General features: G+C 34.0%; 1 protein-coding gene across 2 annotated transcripts in view; it reads right to left on the bottom strand.

The window, feature by feature from the left end:
* The window catches only part of GRM8 (glutamate metabotropic receptor 8), a 945,046-nt gene that overhangs the window by 193,739 nt on the left and 737,966 nt on the right, over nucleotides 1–13,341 (bottom strand). The window lies entirely within an intron of this gene.

Here is a 13,341-nt window from a genome sequence, read left to right as displayed (position 1 = left end):
ACTGGCTCTAGCTCCATCTTTAAAATACCTTCCCTTCTTTTAGTTTATCTTCCAGGTCCCTTAATATCTATCAGAAGCTTGGACTCTATCATGACTGCCCTGCTATGTTTAAAGAAGAATTTCTATTTGAATTTCTGGTCAAACTAGCCAGTGTTTATGTGAAGTTCCATGTCTGAACAGAACATAAAAATCACTATCAGAATTAGTCTAAGATTAGTTGGTAAAGGCACAGTGGATAGAGCACTAGCCCTGAAGTCAGGAGGACCTGAGTTCAAATGTGGACTCAGACACTTAAGCTTCCTACTTGTGTGCTCCTAGGCAAGTCACTTAACCCCAATTGCCTCAGGAAAAAAGTTTAGGTGGTAAATCTAATTGTCTTTCACTCTCTGCTTTAAGAAAGAATTTAGCATTCTCTAAACTAACTCATGCAGTGACTGCTCATCTAGATGGTTTGCTTTGTGTCTTCTTTTGAACTAAAGACTGGTATTTATCTTGGATTTTCTATTTATCTTCTGTGGACACAAGGATCTGACTTCATTGTACCAAGGTCCCTTCTATCTAGTGAGCATTAATACCAATGATCCATAGAGCAGAAGCCTTGAATTGAAATAAATGGCATTACTAATTTCTAATAGCTAAGAGGCAGAAAGTGTAGTGGCAAAATAAACAAAACAGATTTGACGCTAAATTCTGTAATGCCGGAGAAACTGAGGCAAGAGAGAGATTAGAGAGTTTTTGATATTTTCTTAATTGGGAGAGCCTAATTGACTGGACAGGACTCTCGTCTCAAAGTATCCAGTCAGACAGAGATTAGAGACCAATTCAATAGTTTATTAAATGGAGAGATATACTGGGACCAATGGATCCATGTTGGTCCCAGGGCTGGACGAGACTGTCATCTCAAAGAATCTAGCACTGAATGTGAGTTCTTAATGACATATATAGCCACATGTCTCAGCTACAGGGGTAGACCAAGGCAGGGGCAGGGTCAGAACACTGAGAGTGGGAAGTTACAAAGAAGGGAACAGAAGCGAAACTTCTTCACAGATCTATTTGACTCTGTCAGGATGGGGGTGGGGGGCTATAAATCCTACTAAAAGCCAGAGTCAAGATGTCTGAATAAATAGAACTAAATTCTTGAGGACCAAAGGAGTCAGGAAGTCTGAGCCCCCCCCCCCCCCCCCCCCTTATCTTGAGTCTCACATTAGCAATTTACAACCCTAGAGCAAACGGTCCTCAGTCTTAATGGACCAGAGCGGGGGTTTTACAACCAAGGGGGATTGAGGCAGAACTGAGATGGAACAATTCAGAGAAACTTGTGCAGGGAAACTGAGGTAGAACAGTTCAAAAGAGACTGTGGCATAACAATTCAAGTCTAAGTTCTGTACTCTGGAGTAGTCTTCAAACTTAGTTGCCTTTTCTATAAACAGGTATCAAAATATCTGTGCTATCTTGCTCATGGACTTGTGATGAAAGAACTTTATAAATCCAAAATCTGAAATATTATTTTCCTAAACACTTTTTTAATTAAATATTTTAGTGTGCTAAAAAGTAAAAATTATGAAGAGTTAAGACCATTAGATTTGGTCTCAGTTTGGTTTTCTCCTCATAGAGGCTATCCTGTGAAAATCACTTTACTTTCTCTCATTTTCCTCATTTATAAAATGGATGATAATATCCACCTTAAAGGGTTGTTATGTAATAATATAAAACATGTAAATTATTTTGAAAAAGATGAAGCATTAAAATGAGTTTCCCCCTCAGAAATATTAAAAAAAAACAATCTAAAAGAAACAAAATAAATGATTACATGTTTTTAAAAATCATTTAGAATTCAAATAGGATATAATAGATATAATAAGTTGAAATAGGTGTCTCTCATTACATCTTACTGATGCATGTGAAGAACTAGCCTACTGTTTCCCTCTGAGAGCCCAAAGACATCTGACTTATTTAATAATCACTTCCAATACTTCCCCATAAGCATTTTATATTACTTTGCAGTTTTTCAAAAGCAATATCTGACATTCCTCTTACTGTTTTGATCATAATAATATTTCTGGTTGCCAAATATTTGAATGTAAAATTGGAAACAGAAATCTAGGTTGGTTATACTTAAAATTAATTGTACATAAATCTGATTTCATCAGAAATATTTTAGTTTAATTTTAGAGCTCTCTGTTTAAAAAAAATATATATTATTTTCATGGAATCTGAATAGTGTCAGTGCCTGAGTCCAGAATTTGGGGATAGCAGAAAATGGAATCTTCTGAAATTAAAATTAAGATTCATAGGACTTAGTACTAATATGAAATCCTTTCCTCACAGTCTCATCACTCAAGGTGAATTTTTTAAAAAATATATAATACATCAACCCTGAGAACTGGATCTTGAATCCCACAAAACTATAGCTAACCTATCCAACTCTGAACAGACAGATAGATAGGTTCTGGGTCTCAGAGTCACTTTTTTTGTTTGAGTTTTGCTTCAAACCTATGATTTCATACATGTAAGGAATTCTTCAAACTCCCTTCATGAGTACCATTGTTTTGCCTCAGAACAACTTAGTTGTTAGTGTCTTAGAAACTCACTTGGAAATACTATATATAAGTAGGCAGGTCTTGAACTCAGATCTTCCTGATTTTAAATTCACTCTTATTATACCACATTGCCTTTGTTCTTTAAAAAAAATAACCTCTTAATTGCCATACCAAAGAAAAAGATAATTCAAAATTTACATGGTTTTGTTAAAAAAAAAATACAGCAATTGGTTGATTGCATTGGTACATAGAAGACGAAGACGAAGAAGAAGAAGAAGAAGACGAAGAAGAAGACGAAGACGAAGAAGACGAAGAAGAAGAAGACGAAGAAGAAGACGAAGAAGACGAAGACGAAGAAGAAGAAGAAGAAGAAGAAGAAGAAGAAGAAGAAGAAGAAGAAGAAGAAGAAGAAGAAGAAGAAGAAGAAGAAGAAGAAAGGAAAAAACATCATTCCCTGATGCCTGATTTAATGGACCAATAGGTAGGTCTTTTAAAATCCTTGATTTTCTCCATCAGAAGAGTGACTTTATGATGCTGCTATCAAGGGAATTTGATGAATGTGAAATTTCATCCTTATTGAATAGATCTGTTTGAGACATAGAAATACAACTCATAATTGCCTGTATGGTTCTTAAATAAGCAGGATGAATCTTTACAACAACAACAAAAACATCCATTTGTCTCAGCAAAATAGATGAATTAGGAGATTTAAATAAAACTCCTTCCAAGAAAAAATGACGAAATAGCTATTACAACATTTATTATTTGGTTAAAAGAAAGAGAAATGAATGTTCAATGATTAGATGTAATTTAAGTAATGCATTTTAAAATGCATTATTATCATAAATCTAAAATGTGATAGAATGCTTTACATCCACTTATATAGAATTTCACACTAGGTGAAGATTTAAATGCCCACTCCCCCACATGTCACAATAGTTAAAAACCAATCAGTAATCTAATCACCACGCTTTGTCCCTTAAAAGAGCATTATTTATGGAGTTTTTTAAATTAGCATACAACTTATAACTCATAATATCCTATGGTAACTGTTTTTGAGTTGATATTAACAATCTTTTATAACCATGATGTAAAGTATTGCAATACTTAATGCTTATAGCAAACCTATATGTATTTATAGCAGGTATGTGTAGCAAGATGCTATTAACACCCCCATTTTAGTAATGGACATTCATATAAGACTGCAATGTTTAGCATGCATTACCCCATTGGATTCTCTTAAAATCTTATAAGGTAGTTAGGAGAAGCAATGTTAGAGAAGCTGAATGATATGCAAGCTCTCACAGTGGGCAATTAGCAACCTGGGACTACCCCACCCCCTCAAAATGGATGTATTATAGAAAGAGCACTGGATCAGAAGTCAGCAAATGTGGGTTTGTTTCTTGGCTCTCCTACTTATTACTTGTGTAACTTGGAGTTCGTCATTTTACCTCTCAGTTTCCTCGTCTTTAAAAAGAGAGAACTGTACTCCAAGGACATATCTAGCTATAAACCCCAGATTCTATTGCTAGTTAACAGCAGTCACAAAATGAGTTAGCAACAAAGGGGATAAGATGAGCCTTGCTAAGAAAACAAGACATAAAAGGATATGTTCTATTAGAATTGCACACTCTAAACCTAAAAACCTTCCAAAAGACTTTTTTTCAATTCACACCAAAAAAAAAAAAAAAAAAATACCCCTATACCCTGACGTATCCCAGAACTCCTAGAATCCTCACTTTAAGAATTCGTTGTACAGTTATCTCTTGACTTGGAGTCAAGCACTGGCAAGCAAGATTACAAGTATTTATTAATGCAACAAGTATATATTATTATTATGTGCCCCACACTGTGCTATATGTAGGAGATATAAATATAAGCAAAAAGAAAGATTGCCCTCTAATGAGAAAAGAAAACCGACAAAAGAGAATTGAAAAGTGGGTTAAAGGAAAGGTACCAAAGACTTGGTAACAAAATCCAGAAAATTAGAGGTAAAGCCAGGGCAGGGAATGAAGGTTAGCCAGCTTTGCCTGCTCCCCAAAATGTTGAGAAATTCAACAATAAGTGAAGAGAGCTTCTTTAGAGGAAAGACGTTTAGGGTGAGAAGGTTGCAGAGCTGGAAGAATGTTCCATGGTGAGGAGGCCCCAGGCAATGAGGAAGTTTCAGAATGAACTGACAGCTGCAGAAAGTCAGAAGCAAAGCAAAGAAGTCACTAAACATTATGACCTTGAGATTGGAAAGCAGATGGTATGGTATTGGCTCAAGTCCTTGAAAGCTGAGAAACAAAAAGAGATTTTAGCAATAAAGGGCCTGATTTGTGAGGTTCTAAATAATACCTCCCAACATCAAGGTCTCATGAGGAATAACTTTCCCTTTACCCTCTCTCTTTTCCTCTCCCCTTCTCTTTCCAATTTTCTCCTTCTTTCCCCCTCTCATTGGCTACCTCCTCATCCTGGGCAGCTGAGTGGCAAGCAGATACTCTGTTCTTCACTTTCCCTTCCAGGCTTTTCTGGCAGGCAAGCATGACACAAACATGGCTCAAGATAGAGTCAACTAAGCCACAGAGAAGACCTAATTCTATACTATTTTCAGAAATACAGTGCTTCATATTTTAGGCTTATTACTTGGTTTTAAAATAAAATTATGTTGATATATTTTCATTTTACATCATCCACATTTCCCAATGTAGTTTTCCACCCCTATTCGTGCCACAGAAAAAACAGTGTTTGTGGTTTTTTTGTTGTTTGTTTTATAATAAGATTAAAAAAGAGATAGAGGAAGGTGTAAAGGGAAGAGTGGGAAATAACTCAATAGAAGTAGTAGGCCTTCACCTCTTCCTAAGAAGCAGAAGGAAGTGAATCTCATATTTCATCTTTGAGAACATAGTTCTGTAACATTCAGTTTCTATGACTATGTGACTGCTTTACATTTGCAATTGTTGTCATTATAGATATGGTTTTCTTACTTCTGTTTCCTTGGCTGACTTTTAAGAATGACAATCAGAGAAGTCATAGAAACTTTACGTTGATGCCAGTGAATTTCCATTTTAGAGATATGGAAATTAAGGCTATGGTCAGTGAAATGATTTGCCTAGAATCCCATAGCTAGACAGGAATCAAATTCATATCTTTCTGACTCAATATGTAGCCTTGTAGTTCCTTTATTACTTGATAATTATTTCAAAGAGAAAAGAGAGAGAGAGAGAGAGAGAGAGAGAGAGAGAGAGAGAGAGAGAACCACTGGGTGAGAAAGATCTTGATACCCTCCACCCCATACATTGCTGAATGGCTATAGCTGACATCCACAGACCACTGTTTATAAGCATATTGTACACATCATATTATATCTCTGCCAATTGGTATAATGGAAAGAACATTATTAGTCTTTTTTTTTTTTAGGGGTTACAGAAAGTTTATTTCTGTTAATTAAAGCTTTTTATTTTCAAAACATATGCATGGATAATTTTTCAACACTGACCCTTAGAAAACCTTGTGTTCCAAATTTTCTCTTCCTTCCCACATCCCCTCATCTAGATGGCAAGTAATCCAATATATGTTAAACATGCTAAAATATATGTTAAATGCAATATATATATTACATATATATATATGTACACATATATATTTACATAATAATCTTGCTGCACAAGAAAAATCAGATCAAAAAGGGAAAAAAATGAGAAAGAAAACAATGCAAGCAAACAAGAAAAAGAATGAAAATGCTATGTTGTGATCCACACTCAGTTTCCACAATCCTCTCTCTTTCTGGGTGTAGACAGCTCTCTTCATCACAAGATCATTGGAACTGATCTGAATCATCTCATTATTGAAAAGAGTCATATTCATTAGAATTGATCATCTTATAATCTTCTTGTTGTCGTGTACAATGATCTCCTGGTTCTGCTTATTTCTCTCAGCATCAGTTCCTATAAGTCTCTCCAGGCCTCTCTGAAATCATCCTGCTGGTCATTTCTTACAGAACAATAATATTCCATAACATTCATACACCATAACTTATTCAGCCATTCTCCAGCTGATGGGAATCCACTCAGTTTCCAATTTCTTGCCACTACAAAGAGAATAATCTTAGTCTTGAATCTGAAATCAAGTTCCATCTCTGAAATTTATTAGCCCTGTGATTTAGAGTAAGACAAACTTTCTGAGTCTTGGTTTACTCAAAAGAGGGTGGGAGAAGGAAAGTAGATGACATTTTTAATGTCTAACTCTGAGGAGAATGTTTTGTCAACTTGAAGTACTTTGCAAATAGTGATTACCAACATTAATTAGTCTTTTTCTTTTTAGACCAGTCCAATTCTTTGTGATCTCAATTTTTGTTTGTTTGTTTGTTTGTTTTGTTTTGTTTTTCTTTGGCAAAGATATTGGAGTGGTTTAGCATTTCCTTCTCCAATTCATTTTATAGATGAGGAAACTGAGGCAAATGGGTTTAAGGGACTTCCATAGGATCACATTGCTCTTAAGTATCTGAAATCAAATTTTAAATAAGGAACATGAGTCATCCTGACGTCAGGCCTTGCATTCTATCCAATGTACCACCCAGCTCTCAGCTAAGAAGTAGCTCAGTGTAAAAGAAATTATGAGAATTGCTCTCTCTCCATTCTACATATGTTTGTATATGTGTGTATATGTGTATGTATATATGTGTGTATATATACCTCTTCTCCCAATCCTATTTCAATAAAAAATGTGATATCATACATGTATCATTATGATAATGTAAAAACTGAAGTCTAACATCACTAAAAAATTACTAAAATTATTGAGAAGATAAGCTGAAATAATATTTAAGAATATGTTCATGATCATTATCATTTGAATATAGATTGGATCCATGATTAGGGCAATGGAGGTGAGAGTTGAACAGCAAGAAAGGACTCTCTCTATTTTTTTTTTTTTTACCTTTTTTTGATAGACATAGAATTGTAATTTATTTTAAAAGATATCTCATTCAGATCCCACTTTTAAAGATGATAAAAACAGACAAAAAACAATTAAATAACTTGCTCAGTACCACACCTTTCCCTCTCTCTCCCTTTTCTTCATTTCTCATGGCATAAGAAAGATTACATTCAAAAATTATATTTTACTCAAGCCTTCCTCAATTGATTTGTATCCACTTTGGCACCACTTCTTTTTAACTTTTTTTATTTAGTATTATATTTTTCTCAGTTAAATGTTGAAATAATCTTTAACATTCATTTTTTAAAAAGATTTGAGGTCAAAATTCTTTCCCTTTTCCTTTCCCATTGAGGAGGAAAGCAGTTAGAAATAGATGATACATGTATAGTCATGCAAAACATTTCCATAATAGTCATGCTATAAAAGAAAACAGAGACAAAAAACTCAAGAAAAATAGAGTTAAAAAAAAAAAGTATGCTTCAATCTATGTTCAGATACAATCAGTTCTTTCTCTGGGTATGGATAGCATTTTTCAATCATTGTATTACTGAGAATAGCTAAGTCATTCACAGCTGATCATCTTACACGATTGCTGTTACATTGTACACAGTACAATTTTACTTTGCATCAGATTATGTAAGTCTTGCCAACTTTTTCTGAGGGCATCTTGCTCATCACTTCTTATTGCATAATAGTATTCTGTCACAATCACAAAATACAATTTGTTTAGCATTCCTCAATGTATAGGCATACCCTCAATTTCCAATTCTTTGTCATCAGAAAAGAGTTCTATAAATATTTTGATATACAAAGATCCTTTTCCTTTTTGGGTTTTTTTTTTTTTATCTCTCTTGGGAAATAGATCTAGTAATGGTATTGCTAAATCAATGGTTATGAATGGTTTTATAGCCCCTTGGCCATAAGTTCCAAATTGCTCTACAAAATAATTGAATTAGTTTCCAACTCCACCAACAAGTATTAATATCTTATTTTCCTTACATCCCCTCCATGTTTGTCATTTTTCTTTTCTATTTTATTAGTCAATCTAATAGGTATGAGGTAGTACCTCAGAAGTGTTTTTAATTTGAATGTCTCCAATTAGTAGTGAATTAGAGCATTTTTTCATAAGGGCTATAAATAGCTTTGATTACTTCATCTGAAACCTTCATGTCATTTGCTTATTTGTCAATAGGAGAGTGGTTCTTAGTTTTGTAAATGTGACTCATTTCTTTCTATATTTGAGATACTTTTTCAGAAGAACTTGCTTCAAAATTTTTCCACAGTTATTTTTGCTATCTGTATTTCCCTTCATTCTATCCCAATCTGTTTATTGTATTCTCTCTCCTTTCACCTGTCTCTCTCTAAAGTGTTTTGCTTCTGACTGTCCCCTCCCTTCTATCAACACCAGCCTTCTCTTTTCTCCTTCCTCTCTGACTTTCTAGTAGAAATAATATACCTAATTGAATATTCACACTATTCTCTCTTTGAACCAATTCTGATGAAAATAAGGTTCATTCGCCCCTTCTTTTTTCCCTTCTTTTGTAAAAGCTTTTTTTTCTAGCCTCTTTTATGTGTGTTAATTTATGCCATTTCACCTCTTCCTTTCAGTTTCTCCTAGTACATCCCTCTCTTACACCTTAATTTTATTTTTTAAAGATATCATTCCTTCATATTCACCTCAATAAATTGTGAGTTTTATGCCTTCTATCTAAATGCATTCATTCTACCTTCCTTAATAATGAGAAAGCTCTTACAAGGAAAAAGTGTCATCTTCCTATATAGAAATGTAAACAATTTAACATTATTAAATCCCTTATAAATTCCTTTTTCTATTTACCTTCTTCTGCTTCTCTTAACTCTTGTATTTGAAAGTTTTTTTTTTTTTTTATTCAGCTCTGGTCTTTTCATCAAGAATGTTTACAAATTCCCTATTTGTAGGGAATTCCTAGTTGGATGAGATTCCAAATCCATTAAAGTATCATAGTATATGATATAAGAGGTACCAGAATACAGTTGTATGAGCATCTATAAGATTATAGATTTGGATCTGGAAGAGACTCGGAAACTATCTAGGTTAACCCTCCCATTTTGTAGATGAGGAAAATGAACTCAGGGAAGTCAATGATTTGCCAGTGTAACAGAGTTCCTAAGCTATCAGATGTAGAATTTGAACTTTTTTGATTTGGGAAAAAAGTACAAAAGTTAATTAAAACAAAAACTGTCACTATTTTCATAGAGCTTATATTATAATCAGAGGAATTATTATATAAAAATATTTAAAATATAAATAAGATGTAAGCTCATGAGAGATGTAAATGAAATACTTATAAAAGTTGGAGGGAAGAATCATCATCATGGATTAGAGGGATCAGCATACAGCATATTGTATTCTCTCCCCCTAACACATTATACTTAGTTTTGCTGGGTGATTCTTAGTTGTAATCTTAGCTCTTTTGCCCTCCAGAATATCATATTCCAAACCATCTAATCTTTTAAAATAGAAGCTGCTTCTTGAGCTTGAATTGTTTCATTTTTGGATGTTTGCAATATTTTCTCCTTGACCTGAGAGCTCTTATATTTGGTTATAATATTCCTAGGAGTTTTCATTTTCAGGAGATGATTGGTAGATTCTTTCAATTTGTATTTTACCTTTTTGTTCTAGAATATCAAGGCAGTTTTTCTTGATAATTTCTTGTCTGTGCTTTTTTTTTTTTTTATCATAGCTTTTAGGTAGTTCAATGATTTTTAAATGATCCCTCCTAGTTCTATTTTCTAGGTCAATTGTTTTTTTTCCAATAAGATATTTCACATTGTGTTCCATTTTTTCAATCTTTTGGTTTTCTTTATTATTTCTTGATTTTTCATAAAGTCCTTAGTGTACATTTGCTCAATTTTACTTTTTAAGGAACTATTTTCTTCAATGAACTTTTTGTACCTCCTTCACCATTGGGCCTAATCTGTTTTTTTCATTTTTTAAATTTTTTTTATTTTTTTCAGTATTTTATTGTGTCTCCTTTACAAAGATATTGACTCATTTTTCATGATTTTTTTTACATCATAATTTCATTTCTCTTCTCAATTTTTCCTCTTCCTCCTTTGCTTGACATTCAAAATTCTTTTTATTCATTTTCCTTCAATGGCCCAAGACCAATTCAGATTTTTCTTGGAGTTTTTGGATATAGGAGCTTTGACGTTGTTATCTTCTGAATGTGTTTTTTGATCTTCCTTGTCACCATCGTAACTTTCTATAATCAGAATTTTTTTTTTATTCTGTGTTTGCTCATTTCCCCAATCTAATAACGTGATTTTTAACTTTTTTTTTTTTTTAATTAAAGTAGGGCACTGTTTCTAGGATAGTAGGTGCAATATCCTAAGCTTCAAGGATTTAGTGCAGCTGCTTTCAGAAATACTTCTACAAACCTATAAATTTTCAGTATTTAAAAAGTGATATGATCTAAGGAGAGGTGTTTAGTACCCTCCTTGCCTGTTTCTGGTCTGTAAGCAACCACAATCACGCTATTGTGCCCTACAACTCTGAACTAGGGTCCCTGCTCCACTAGGGCTCCAAGCTGTGGTATGGTAATGTGCCTCTTCCTCCTGGCACTGCCCCTGCTAATAATGCACTGGCTCTTAAGACCTGTTTCTGGTTTGTTAGGGCCTGGTCTGCTTTGGGGCACTAGACTGTGCTCCATTGTCACCCAGGTGCAACCAACTATTCCTGCTAATCTTCTAAATTGTCTTGAACTGGAAAATCATTTTATTGTCACTTATGGGCTTTTTGCTGCTTGAGAATTTATTTAGAATCATTTAAAAGTATTTGGAACTCTTGGGGTCTCAGCTGAGTCCCTGCCTTAACTTTGCCATCTTGGCTTATCTCTGGTTCCATTGACTCCCTGTACTCTGGCAGATGAAAATCAGCCCTACAGACTTAGACTTAGATTATTGCTGGAAGACAGCAAGTGACTTGCTAAGGATCAGATATCCACTTTCAGAGGTCAGAGATCCCCAAGATCAGGGGACTGTTTCTTTTTTGTCTGTGCAGTTCTAGCTCCCAGCAGAGTACCTAGCATATATTAGGCACTTCATTAATGTCTGTTTATATTATCATCAGCACATCAAGTCCAGGCCTCTCACAATTAGGCAAGCTTTGGCTACTTCAGCTTTTAATTATCTCTCCAAAATTCCATGTCCAGTTGCTCCTGAGTAGCAGTCATCTTAACTCACATTTATTATGTTTTACAAAGTTTAAAAAAGCACTTACCCGTTAATAGCTTTATTAGGTAGGTTATATGAATAGGATTACCATCAACCTCATTTTGTATGTGAGGAAAATTGAAAACCAGAAAGATAGAATGATTGGCCCAGAAACACAATAGTAGTGTCTGAATCAAGATTTGGACCCAAGTGTCTGGATGCCAAATCTGGGGCTCTACCAATTTACCAAGCTACCCCCAAGTGGTACATGGCTAACTTGTTTTCTCAAATATTTGGGGATGTTACTAGGTTTCTATCTTTTTTTTAAGGGAGTGAAGGAAAATTGAAAATGTATAGAAATCTTAAGATTTTTGATAGAAACTCAATGGTACTTTTGCTGGTCTGAATCTATCAAATCTCATGAGAAAAGGTAGCAGTTTTCATTAAGTTAACTTGCATCAGTGAATGGAAGTATGGTAATCATTATGTAATTTGGGGAACTAATTGAGTAGGAAAACCAACTCTAATTGCTTCCTTGGGGAAATACCGTCCTCACTGCAGAGCTATGAACTTTGGCAGTCAAGGTCATAAAGAAAATGACCTTTGTTCACTCCCCAAAGGTTTTTTTACACTTTTTTTTTTTTTTGCATTACTTCTAGTACCTGGTCAGATATTATCCTTGCTTATGCTTGCAGAAGCCACTATTTGCTTTCTGAAATACCTTTACTTGGGACTTCAAGATCTGTTGAATTCCCACCACCTCTCAAAATCCATCATCAATGATACCTCCCTTAGGTAATTTTTGCTGATCGCTCTAATCCATGATGATGATTCTTCCCTCCAATTTTTATAAGTATTTCATTTACATTTCTCATGAGCTTATATCTTATTTATATTTTAAATATTTTTATATAACAATTCCTCTGATTATAATATAAGCTCTATGAAAATAGTGACAGTTTCTGTTTTAATTAACTTTTGTACTTTTTTCCCAAATCAAAAAAGTTCAAATTCTACATCTGATAGCTTATGAACTCTGTTACACTGGCAAATCATTGACTTCCCTGGCATTCATTTTCCTCATCTGCAAAATGGGAGGGTTAACCTAGATAGTTTCTGAGTCTCTTCCAGCTCCAGATCTATAATCTTATAGATGGTCATACAACTGTATTCTGGTACCTCTTATATCATATACTATGATACTTTAATGGATTTGTAATCTCATCCAAATAGGAATTCCCACGTTAATACAGGCCATAATCTGTTCCTGCCTTGTTTTTGTCTGATTCTTCTCCTCCATATTCCTTGATATATCTCATATAAAAAGGATAGTATGGTATAGTGGAAAGCATATCGTCTCTGGAGTTAGAGGATCTTAGTTTAAAACTCCACCTTTAAATATTTTCTATGAGTACTGCCTTATAACCTAATATAAATCATTTAGATTTTCTGAGTTTTTGTTTTCTCATTTGTAAAATCTTTTCTCTTATGTTATTTCACAATATAGTGAAGTTCTTCCTCTTTCATAGATTTTTAGAGCAGGAAAGAACTTTAGACATCAAATCTATCAACCTCATTGAGGAAACTAAGACCTAGAGTTGATAAATGACTTGTTTGAGTCTTTACAGTTATTAAGCAGAATTGAAATTCAGGTCTTTGAGACTAAAAATCTATTGATCTTTTCTCTATA

The sequence above is a fragment of the Antechinus flavipes genome, chromosome 5 (assembly GCF_016432865.1).
Source record: "Antechinus flavipes isolate AdamAnt ecotype Samford, QLD, Australia chromosome 5, AdamAnt_v2, whole genome shotgun sequence".
Classification (NCBI taxonomy): domain Eukaryota; kingdom Metazoa; phylum Chordata; class Mammalia; order Dasyuromorphia; family Dasyuridae; genus Antechinus; species Antechinus flavipes.
Note: the sequence above shows the minus strand (reverse complement) of the source record. Positions and strands in the feature narration are given on the sequence as shown.